This window comes from Hirundo rustica, chromosome 5, assembly GCF_015227805.2.
Source record: "Hirundo rustica isolate bHirRus1 chromosome 5, bHirRus1.pri.v3, whole genome shotgun sequence".
Classification (NCBI taxonomy): Eukaryota; Metazoa; Chordata; class Aves; order Passeriformes; family Hirundinidae; genus Hirundo; species Hirundo rustica.
The window spans coordinates 61,440,757-61,453,244 of NC_053454.1; the positions used below are offsets into that span (position 1 = coordinate 61,440,757).

The 12,488-nt window shown below is 46.5% G+C and overlaps 1 protein-coding gene across 1 annotated transcript in view; it reads right to left on the minus strand.

Moving 5' to 3' along the window:
• The window catches only part of SLC4A4 (solute carrier family 4 member 4), a 97,838-nt gene extending 86,286 nt beyond the window's left edge, over positions 1 to 11,552 (minus strand). Inside the window, exon 1 of the mRNA XM_058420771.1 lies at positions 11,483 to 11,552. The gene's annotated coding sequence lies outside the window, so the exon portion shown is untranslated. The remainder of the gene's footprint in view (positions 1 to 11,482) is intronic.
• Between the last annotated feature and the right edge of the window lie 936 nt (positions 11,553 to 12,488).

Sequence of the window (12,488 nt, forward strand, 5' to 3'; positions counted from 1 at the left end):
CCACACAAAAAGTGTGAGACCAGCTCATAGCTTAATTTCACCTTTATAATTACAGTCTGAAGTTTTCCCTTCCCTCAGGCTTCAGACTGTCAAATGCACAACTCCTAGAGCTGCATATTGTCCCACCAACACCTTCCCAATCACCTCTGAGACACTGAAGCCCCTCTAAAAGCACCACAAAGCTCTGGACCACTGATGGTAATGAGTAGCGTGCTGGCTTCCTGCTGTGAGGAGGACAGGCAAGACCTGATCCAGCAAAATCCAGCCCTGAGCTCTGGATGGCAGAGGCAGAAAGCCTGGTTGTATAAAACATTTTGGACATATCTGAAGCAGCCAAGGCAACTAATGCACTCTCAGCACTTCCCAGAGTGCAGGCACAGCATTTCTGATCCAATTCTTGGCATTCTGAAGTGATACGTGGATTCACAATATGCTGGTTACAAAAACATAATCCAGCATAAAGGATATTTTTAACATGGATCATTTTGGAAATCTGCTTTACCACTCACACAGCGTTACACAAGCAGGAACTTCTCAAAGAGCACTTATCCCCAAATTATGCAAAATTTACCTGGTTACCAGATGACAGTCTCTGCAAAATTGCAATTCTTCCACGTTGGAGCAGTTGCACCAGAATAAGAAGGGGTGTGATACCACTTGAGTTCACCTCCAAGGGAGTGTGGGGAGAGCACACAGCTGTAAAACTAAAACAGAAGGGCAAAGCCATCCAAACCAAATGCCAGCACACACACAAGACTCAGGCAGAAGAAAGAACTACAAAAATACTAGACAAGCAAAAAAACCCAGAGGGCTTTGGACCTCATCCTCACTTGAGTGCCAACTGCTCATCCAAAAGACTTCATAGTGACCATTCCCTGGGGTGATGAGACAAAATCTCTGCTGAGGAAGGTCACTGGCACTGGTCCTGGTGCATGCATCAAATCCTAATTCAATAATAGTCGCTCAAACCTAATGCAGGCCTGAGAGCCAGAAACGCAAACAGCCAGATTTCAGACTAAATGGCCTTCTTGCCTTCACTGGCTCCACTGTGAAGAAAAATATAAGGAAAAAAAAAAAAATCCCAAGAACACCCCAAAAAACACAAAACCACAAGCCAATGGAAGCTTACTGAAGATAAAGAAACATTTCCTGACAGAAGAGGAGACAGGGGAGTAAAATGCAAAACCAAGTTATTTTATAACTTGAGACAAAACTGAAAAAAAGAATTTCATCACTTCCACCAATTTAAGCTGCAGTCAGAAGAGAGTCAGTCACAGCCCAGAGCAACACGGACCCGGGTAGGCATTCTGTCTCCCAAGAGCAACGAGTGCTCAAAAAAGCACCAATTACACCAGCACAAGCCGTAGAGCCAGAAGGATACAGGTCCCTCCCAGCTGATACCCACGAGGATCACGAAGCAGAAATACAACTGCAAGTGACAATTCCCTTCCGCACAGCCACAGATCCTGCTCTGGGAGAGCATCTGCTGTGCCTTCGGGGGGCTGTGATCCGGCTGTTGGGACAACCATATGCATGGTTTCTGGCTATCACTAACCAGACTTATACCCACAGGCAGGCAAACTTCCGCTCCTCCAAATGTCACATGGCATCAGAGGGGCAGGTTGGTAGGAAACAGCTCTTCCAGAGCACCGACAGCCAATCTAGGGGAACCTCACCGCCATTAGCACAAAGAGAGCTCATCCACACAGCCACACACTTGACAATGCCTGTAGAGAAAGCAAAGGGGGATTTCGTACATTTCTAGGGAACAGGTATCCGGAATGTGGAGCAAAGCACCCCCTTCAGGTAGCCCTTGCCCCTCCATGCGCACAGCTCGTGAGGGTAATGCGTCGTGGTGACTCCCTGGACACCTCGGCTCGGGCGCGTGACGCCAGCGAGGAGCAGGCTGAGCCCGTGATCTTTACACTCAGCCGTGCACACCAATTAGTCATTAATAAGAGTCTGGCCCAGAGCAGGCGGGGGCACATGATCGCGTTCTCATGGCATTAGTCAGCGGACAGAGCGATATGGGTTCCTTCACCAGGACACTGGCTCCAATGGGAGGAACATGACGCAGCATAAAAGCAGAGTGGTATGAGCAGACAACGCATGATCCTGCATAAAGGCAATCCATTTAGCAATTCTCAATTCACCTCACCAGCAAAATGTGTTTGCTTCTGGACTGGCATTTTGCTCCATGGGAGAGCCATGTTCTTAATTTGGTTCTCAGTGCCCTAAAGCTGCGTTTATTGTATCTGCCAACCACGGCCAAGAGTGCAGAACCCAAATGCTGAGCAGGCAACTCCCCAGTTTTAACAAGGCTGTCCTCTACGTGACATCCATTTAAGGGAAGCTCAAAACAGACTTATTAGTATCAGCCTAAAACAAGACTGTGAAGAAAGCAACAACCCAAGAGCTTGAAAAGTAATTTCTTGCCAGAAAGTACTCACAGCTACTTCTTCTGAACTCCTTCCTCGTGACCCATCAATGTTGTCCGGAAGAACAACTTGTGGGACAAAACTGGTAGGAACACAGCAATGCTGGTAAGCAGCACTGTTGTAGGACATTCTGTGTCTTCCAAAGTAACCTAAACACCAGTGTAATGACTACTGAGCTTGGACCAAAGACCAAGCAAACCTCTGCAAGAGAAGAGAAAATGAGATCTTAGCATCAGTCCTTCTTTCAGTGTCTGGAAAACTTCATCTGCTCTAGGAATGGTCTACAAAAAAAATCCTTCTCTGGAGAGAGAAAGCCTAAAAAATTAAGATCATTTGCATTTTCCTTTACCAGAAGAAGGCTACTCAGCTCTTTACCCATTAGGGTTTCAAGCCATAGTGTTTTAACATTAGCAAGCACTATAAAAAATATTTTATAGGTCCCACATTCTCTTTCCTCTTCTTCCAGAACTCTGTATAAAGCAAGGGTTGCTACTTCTATTTTATAAACTATGAACTTAAAGGCATTCTCAAGAACCACAGCGGACATAACATCCTGGGCTGCTCTGTCTGGACTACAGCTAATTTTCTTCTCAGTGTCTAGTATGGAGCTACAGATTGGATTTGCGCTGGAAATACACAATTCACACATGGGAATTCATGAATGCTGTAGTTACTGCTGTGGGAGTGAGCAAGCAGTGGTGCAGTGCTCGGTTGCCGGCTGGGGTTAAATCAGGACAGTCCTTCTTGGCGTCCAGTGCAGGGCACAAAGGGTTCAAAATAACGGCAGATTTGATTGGAATGTGCTAGGTGGAATTTACAGCTGTCATAGCTGTGTGGATACTAATCAGCAGGCTCCTGTCTTGCCATGGGCATGCTTGCCTGGCTGCATGTGGTGCCTAGAGCTCATAAGGGGCAGCTTTTGCTTTTGGTGCTCACCATGGTGCTTATCAGACCACTCTGCTGGGCCTGGGAATGCTCTGATAACAGCAATGACAACGTGCCCAGGCTGGCAGGGGCCAGCACAGGGCTACTGCACTGCTGTCCTGGGGAGGCTGCAACCCTAGTGGGAGCTTGAGCCAATGGGCTGGGACTTGGGGATGACACCCCAAAGGATAACTCCAGGCTGGAGAAGGTACTTCTCAATGTATGCAATATTGAGATATGTATACTTATGCTGCAATAGGTACACCTTGAAGCATCAGTGGCCGTGCATGAGGACATGCTGGAGTACCTCACAGCTTGTGGCGATCACCCACCATCTGTCTCCATCCTCTTTTCCACATGCATCTGTCTAAAACACTGGAAGCAGCCATTCTTTCAGAAGAAGCCTCGGGAAAACAACTGTCTGTAACAGGCCTGAAATGGTTTGCTTTGGTATTCATAAAAGCACAACAGGATAAAGCAGCTTTTACGCTCCCTTTTCTAAGCTGTCAAGGCCACCTGGCTAAACCCAGACACAGTCATTAGTAACACATTTCTTGGAGACACCTGTTAACAAAGAATGACTTTATGCCCAGCACCTAATTGCAACACGGCTGTCTAAAGGTAAACGGGAAATGGGTTACAGTAATATTAAATCCCAGTTATCTGCGTCCATTATCTTGCTTTTTTTTATTGCTAAACAGAATGACTGGTCTGGGAACAGAGCCAGAAAAGTTGGGCTGATACCACAGTTCAAGACTTCATAGATATTTCTGAGAATTACAAGTTAAGGGTCAGATCCAGAGCTGAAGTGACCCCTCCAAAAAAGCCCACAGGTACTTTCACTGAGTCACAAGTCAAGCCTTTCCAGGAAAACAGAGCTGCTGGCAACCCAAGACATTACTTAATGGACCAGGAATACTTAATGCAAAGGTGTCCTATTCATCACGTAGAATTAAAAAGGCAGAAACAGGCTCACTCAAGAAGCGTGGCTCCATTTGTAGAAAAGTTATTACAGAAACTTTCAGAATTCACAGGAATCTCTACACTCTCACATTTCTGAAGATTCCGGGTATATCAAGGTTACTTGCTGGGAGAGACATTTTGAGCATGATGAGCTTAAGTTGTTTTTTTCAGTGCTTTTTAACAAATTAAGTTGCATAGCTAATGTTCAGTGAACTGTGCTCTTTTAGCTTGATCTTTAATTCGAGTAATTATTTTAAAAGCTGGAGACATGATCTCCCTCTACTCGGTCTCTGGAGAGGATTCTGACACTGGAACACACAGTCGGGGTTTTTTCACAGGGTTGTTTTGCAGCATATTCCCTTTCAACAAAATTTACACTCTCTATTCCTGGCAAAGGGAAGAGATCCGTGATCCAAGCAAAACTTCGGAAATACGGAGGTCTTCCTTCTGCAGCAATTCCTGCTGTTTCACTGCTTTGTTCACAGGGTCTAGAGCGTCCATCCCAGGTTAAATTACAGTACAAGGACAGCAGTTGCATGCCCACTCCTTCAAGTTATACTGCAAATAGGAGCAAGCCGTGAAGCTGAGCAGTCAGAGCATCCTGGCTGGAGCTCCGTGCCCACAATAGCCAAGCAAGGGCGCCTGGGCTTGCCTTGCCGACGAAGCACGGGCCTAAGCCCACACTCGAGCCCAGGCTCGCTCACATTCCTTCCATGCTAGCAGGCTCTCTGGCTGAACTTCAGAGCGCTGCCAAGGTGGCAACATAGAGCCCAGCAAACCCAAAGATCAGCAAGGTGTCACGTACGAGCCAGAGCCCTCCAGAGTGCCGTGGCTGGAACCGCGCATCCACCTCATCAGGAACAGTGCAAAACCTCTTCCCCAGGCAAGGGAAAGCCCAATGGACACACAAGGACACAGAAGGCCTTCTCCAAGCTTGTATGACATGGGAGCCGTACATCATGGGAAACAGCCTGCCTTTGCTCCTAAAGCCTAACTTCAGTATAGAAACTGATCACTCACCATTGATTAAATAACTACTGTCTCATCCCGAGTGAGAAGCACTCATAGAGTTATAGGGAATCATTGCATATATCACGTCCCGGTAAAAGCACTTCTTGCTCTTAGGCAACAATAATCTCCTTTGCATGTGCGTTCCAGTGATGGGCCAATAACACTACAGAGACAAACCCACTCAGAAACGGAGAGCATTTCAATATCCATTCAAGGTATTTTTCCCAAAAATTCACCGATGTGATGCAACAGGTGAACTGCGACTGAAAGGACAAGCTAGGCAGGTGGACAAATGATGGCTGTAAATTCATTCCAACTCTACTCTAAATCAATATTCTATACTATAGGCCCTCTCTAACACCACCCACCAAGTGTCTATCAAAGATGCACTCAAGACTTTGCACTGGTCTTTCACTGATTTCCAACCCCACCCTGCAAGCAGATCATGGCTGCAATCCAGACTTTGTCCCTGTACCCCTCTGGCCCCACTTGATGAACTCTCCCCACACACTGTCCTATCTCAGCACACGTTTCTTCCATTCATGCTGGTGGAACTACTCATGCAGGACTCAGCCCAGCGCAGCACTTCAGCACGGCCTTAAAGGCCAGTGAGTTGAACTGCCTCAAAGCCAGAAGACCCACGCTGAAGCGTTTTGTGGGACTAAGGCAACAGCTCCACATTTCCAACCTTTCTTGGTGCACTGCTGCAGGTGTTACTACACTGAAACTCCATGATCAGCACTACAAACACATCCAGCACTGCCTCTGTGGAACACCAAACTAACACTCCTACTGGGACAATACTGCTCAAACCCTCTTACTGCTCACCTAAGAGATCATGAGATGTCAAACAATGGATGTGGAACACTCCCACGGCACCACACGCTGGCTTGCTGTGCCATCGAGGCTTTGGAACGGAGCTTTGCTGGGGACATAAGAGAACAAAGCCCCATCTATTTTCCCCTGGGTATGATTGTTCCTGCCCAGAAGGACACACAGGCAGCTCTGTTGAGCAGGACTGCTGGTCTTGAGCCGTGCTCTGTGTCTGCCGAATGCACAAAGTGTCAGCGAGGGAAGTGAGGTCAGACTAGACAAATTAACAAGAATGTAGGTAACATCCGCTTCAAGATGACCACATTTGCCAACTCTGAGACCTCAGCAAAATGTGCAGCAGGTCCAGTTCCTGTGTATAAGAAATATGCTTCAATTCCAATGCAACAGACAGGTTTGATGTGCTAAAATGCCACTTCTCCTTTTCTCCTTAAGCTACTGAGCAACTATTTCCCAGCTTCATTCTAAGCAATCTCATATTTAGCAGCCTTGATGAAAAGACCTTTATGCTTACGTCGAAGGGCTGACAATGTGTCTGAAGTGTTATACAGCCACTGGTACAATAAAAGCAGTTAACTTTTGCAACCCTCTGTTCAAGGTTAAGAGTTGAAATTAGTTCAGTAATCTTTCAAGATGTGATTAAAATGAAGTAAAAACTTACTAAAAAAACTTAAGGGGAAAATACCATAATCTTCAAGTTGCACACACCATGAAAAAGAGACACAAGTTCTGTTTCTGCACCTACTGTACAAAACAAAGAAAACTGAAAAATTTTAGTGAAGATAAGTAGTTGGCACACAAGACTTCAGCTGTCCTCTTTGACATCAGATTACACATATGCATAGTCATCAAAATCAAAGTATTTGCATGTTTTGCTCAGAAAAGGTAGCAGAAAAAGACCACAGGAGTTAAACTCCTAAGTGAAAAAAGGCCAAAAACTTGTTGCACATGCAAACCCACCTGGATTTCTTGCATAATACCAGATTGTTGTGACAACTTTCAAAAGAAAGTAAAATTCAATCACCCCTGGGGAACAATCACATCAAATATCAGCTTGTTTCATTAACTTCACAGATGAGCAGCAGTCACTTCGCAGAGGTCAAAAGAAGAGATACCACAGCTCTGTATTATTTATAAATTATATATAAGTGTATTATTAGTAATAATATATAACTAATTATAATTTTAATAAAATGAAATAGCTTTTATAATCTTCAGTAATATCAGAATGAAGTGATTTGAGTAATCCTCTGTCTTAAAAGAAGTCATGGAACAATTCCCACCACCAAGTTCTTCAACTCACTTTGGGATGCCAGAAGTATGGATCAATACTTATGGAAGGACAATTAAGTCTTATTTCAAGACAGAATTAATGCAGAGTATTTAGTAAGTATTTATTAAATGGTGGCAAAACAGTAATATGACCCTGTTCCTCAACAAAGGTAGTTATATAATACAGCTAGGATTTGAAACTTGGAAAATTCTCTTCCCCCTCTAAAAGGATTTCCTCAGGAGTAGAAAATTTATAGATCAGCCATATTCTCTCTCTCCATATACATTTATATATATAAATAATAAATCTATTTTAAATCTCCCCCTCAGTCTCTGTTTCACTTAGGCAGCAGAATGAACTTCCCTAACAGCACACGTTTCTGGAATTCAGAAGCTGAAATGGGACCTATACATTATGGGAGACAGACGAAAGGATTCTGATATTGGTGACATGAAATCAGCTCTTCTGATTATTCTGGTGAGAAAATCAGATAAACCAGGGCCATTTGCAACCTCCTCTGCTATGCTCAGAAGGCTCAGCCATAGTCCAACAGCATGGATCTACATGCCTATTGAATTTGGACAGAAATCCACTGCTGCAAATCAAACTGAATGCCAAGAACTGAATTGTAGTTTTCTCTGATTTTCAAATTTCTCACAGATCTCCATGCAACTTCGCCACACTGCCAGTCCCTATGGCAAGTTTGAATACGTTCCTTATGTGATATGTTCGTCATAATCGGGGGACAGTAATTCAAAGATATTTTTATCTCTTCAGTTAATGTAATTAAGCCATTGAAAAATAAGAGCTCTGCAGCTTTTTACTTATGCTACACACTGTTTTATCATCCAATTATGGGCACAGTTATTGTCTTTGATACTGTCCAACAGCAATAAAAAGCATTCCTGCCACAAACTGCGCACAATCCTGAGCAAACTCAGGAGAACAGAGATGCTACAGTGACTCAGAGTTCAAGGGCAGGGGGGTGGAAGCCTTGCTTTGAGTGGTTGTAGGAGTTCACTGCAACCTTGATCATTTTATAGATGTATTTTCATTTCAAGCCACACAGCGAAGAACATTCTTAACAGAGTTAAGAGAAAGACGTCTGCCTCCCCATCCAAGTGCTTATGTTTTGAAGGAACACAAAAGAGGAGCTCTCCTTCCACCAGACACAGCACAATGACACAGAGATGTGCTCCTTTATCAATATTAACCATAAACTGCTATTACTGGGTTTTCAAAGAGCACTCCCCCCCTTCTGAGCCTTTTAAGTGCATTTGAAGCCGGAAGCAGCTAATTGACTTGGAACGAGGAGTTATCAGAACCCTTTTAATTTGCTCAAAGCAAGAGTTCAAATTCTAAACCTAAAGCACACAGCAAATACGTGCGAGGCAGGCCGCTGGAGCGTGACAAGGATGCTCTCACAGTGGGGCCGTGAAGGCATCCCACCAACACCAAGGGACTGAGCGGTGCTGCAGCTCCAGAGCGCCGTGAACACGGTTTGCAACACAGCACCTCCAAATTCCTCTGGTTCTCCCAGCCCCTGGGGAGGAATTGGAGTGCAGACCAGTAAAAGCCATGCTATTTTGATACAGACATGTATAACAACGTCATGGCATAAAATCCAAAAAATTCAATTACAGAAGAGAAATTGGTTTACTACCAAATCCGCACTAACAGATGGCATGTACACACACAGGAGCATCGCTTGCCGTACCCACACAGCCTGGTTTTGGGCACTCACCTCCCAAAACAGCACATTTCCCCCAGTATTGCCTTTCTCAAAGCAACACCTTTGCCTTTATGACTGCATCTTTCTGGCAAGGCAGCACCTTCGACTGCAAACAGCCGTTTGCACACTTGGCAGAAAAATAAGGACAGGTTTTTGGTTTGTTTTTTTAGCCTCTAACGCAGCAATTTTCCTTCACAACCTTGCCCAAAACACCTTACAGCTTATTATTGTTGTTTGTTGTCCAGGGTGGCAGCATTAGAAAAACTTCAGCCGGAGACACACTCGGCTCCTCCACCCTCTCTGATAAGCAGGGAGATCTGAAAACTAAAGGAGTTATAGATTTTTCCTTCTCATGGGGATGTTCTTCTTTGAAATGCACTTTGTGCATAAATTCAACCTTTTCTTATCAGCTTAAGACATCAGTAACCAAAGCATTTACCCTAAACCCACTGGGTTTTAAAAGCTCCTCTTAAAAACCTGCTGCAAGTGATACCACAAGACAGCACCACTATATGAGGCTGTTTTCTGGGTGCAGAGAAGTTTCAAGATTTAAAATTGAAACATGGAAGTTTAAGAGAAAAACCGGCACAGTTCTGAGCTGCAGAAAATCCTGCCGGACCTTGCTGGGAGCAGACCGTATGAGTGCAGGGTGTTACCTTGCCAGGAATGCCCTGTGCACACAAATGAAAGCTTCATCCCTCCTCCTCTGAGCTGGAAAAAGGGGGAAAAAAAAAAAAAAAAACAACAAAAAAACTCCATAATTCCTCCTCACCTCACCACCACACCTTGCTCCCCACTCATCTACATGTGCCATTTCAGTTCCTTGAAATCTTGGGAATGCATCTCCCTAAAGTCCAGCAGGAGCAAAGGGTAAGTTACAAGCACATCCTATTTTTTTTTGGAACTTGAAAGTCTACGTTTCCTTCCTAGGAAGCTGAAGAAGCATCCCTGCAGATTGCACTAGCATTTGCCCTTCCAATCCCACCGACCCTCACCAGCAGGGGAAATTGATGAGAGCTAAAAATCACCAGCTGAAACCAGGCTTTGCAAAACTAGCTCTTCCATCATCTAATCCAGGAGTCACCAGGAAAAGTCTTTGAGCATGGAATGGCAGTTAAGGAAAGGAAGGGCATGGACTAGGAGAGATTGGCTCATGTACATGCACTGAGCAAGCAGAGATGCAAACAGTCCCGTTTAATCATTTGGCACAGGAACAAGTTGTGAGAACAAAATGAAGTCTCTCATTCAATAGTTGCTGGGATTTGGGAGCGTGAAGGTTGCTTTGATAAGGGGGCTTCTCTACCTTGCTCTTTACACACGATTTCCTACTGATCTCACCCAAAATAAGAACTAGGTGTGTTCCTGCAGCCTATCACACCAGTACTTAGCAGCATATTCTGTCTCACACACAACATATACAACTCTACACATTTTGTTAAATCCAACAAGGGTTTTTTTGTTTGGTTGGTTTTTGTTTGATTGGGGGTTGGTGTTTTTTGGTTTTGGTTGGTTTGGTTTCTTGTTTTTATTTTTTATAAACAGAAAATATGTACATTATAGGAACAACCTGAACGAAGTCCCTAAGCAGCTGGGAGCACACGCACAAAGTCACGTTCAGATGCACAGCAACTGCACCTCTCTGACACAAAAGTAGCAAGTACCTATATATAGTACATGGAGCAGTTCTCCGACGGAACTGCTACCGCTCGGATCTGCCCCAGGGCCCGACCTTGCTCCTTACGCACCCAACTTTACTCAGGAGCAGTTTTGCGGAACGACTCCAGGGTGCTCCCGCCACGCGCCCCGAGCTCCGCTCTCCTGGGAGAACCCGCTGCCTTCTTCCATGTCGTGAGAGCTCCCTGCACATCCGAGCGCCCCTCCTGAAAGCGAGTGCTAAAGGGATGCGCTCTGAACAAAATAAAAATTCATTAGTAACTAACGTTGTAAAGAAAAAAGGAACAAGCCTAAAGATAGTTAAATCCTCATTTCCTCGTGCGCTCCCGCTCTGGATAGCAGCGCTTCACAGGAAGCACAAAAAGGGCAAACAAATAGCAAAGACCGGGTCTCGGATAATAAACCACTCCATATGACCATACACCAGGTGGAAAACTGGAAACCTGGGAGACACGGGGCTCCCTATTCAGCGGCTGCTAACAACTCAGTGAAGATGAACTGAAACGGTAAAAAAAGTTTACAAACACCATGAAGCGTTTTAAAAGTTGGCTCCAGCAGAGCTGGGCACCGAAAAAGACACCGAGGAGGGAGAAACGCAGCCCCGCGTTCCCACCCCCCCCGTTCCCGCTCACTCACCTCCGGGGCTCGGGCTTGCGGCGCTCCTCCAGCTTGGCGGCGGGCGGAGGCTGCGGGGCAGCCGGGGCGGCGGGCGGGCGCTGCGGACGGGCTGCGGGCTGGCTCAGTGGGGCATGGCGACGGCCCTACACCTGCCCCTCCGTATCCGTGTCCGTGCGGGTGAGCGCCGGCTGCAGCCCGAGCGACCGGCGCGGCTGTGCTGGCGGCGCCGGGCCGGGCCTGCATTTAAAGCCGCCGGCGGGCTCGGCCGTCCCCTCACCCGCTCCCATCCCGGCCCGTCCCGTCCCATCCCATCCCCGGCCGCCGCTCGGCGTCACGGGGCCCGAGGCGGGGAGCCCGGAGGAGGAGTCTGAGGGCAGTGGCTGCGGTTCCCCGCCCCGAGCTCCGAGCCGCGTCGGGGCAGGTGTGGATTTCCACGGCTGGAAGCGGAGGGGCGGCCGCGGGACCCTCCTCCCCCCTCCGCGCCGGCTGCGAGTGGCCCTGGCCGTGGCCACTCTGTGCGTCAGGCTGGGAGAAGCCATCACCCCGACCAGCGGGGATGCGTTCCCTGGGCGGGTGGCACCGACGGGGTACTGCCGCGGGCTGCCCACGGCTGCCGGCAGCCTGTGGCACTCCCACGGCAGGTTCCCTGCCACTGGAAACGCACGACCCAGGGCGATTCTGGGCCAAAAGCACATAGCACAGGAAAAAAAAAAACCCAACCAAACAAAAACCTCAAAAACATTAAAAACCCAACAACAACAGCAACAAACCCAGGAAAAATACAGACCACAATTTAGTCCGTTTATTATAATTTTCCAAGGAAATAGTACCTTACATGTTGCTTCTCCTTAGCTTCAAGCATGGCAAGGCTCACCTTGCTTGCCAGCCTAGTCTTACTTCTCCTCTATCTCCTACACAGACACTTCTATGGAGACTAATCGCCCTTCCAAAGGTTCCCTTCAGACTGCTGTTGGGTAAGAGAAGCAGTGCTAATATCCCATATCTTGTTCAGTCAGCTGTAGCT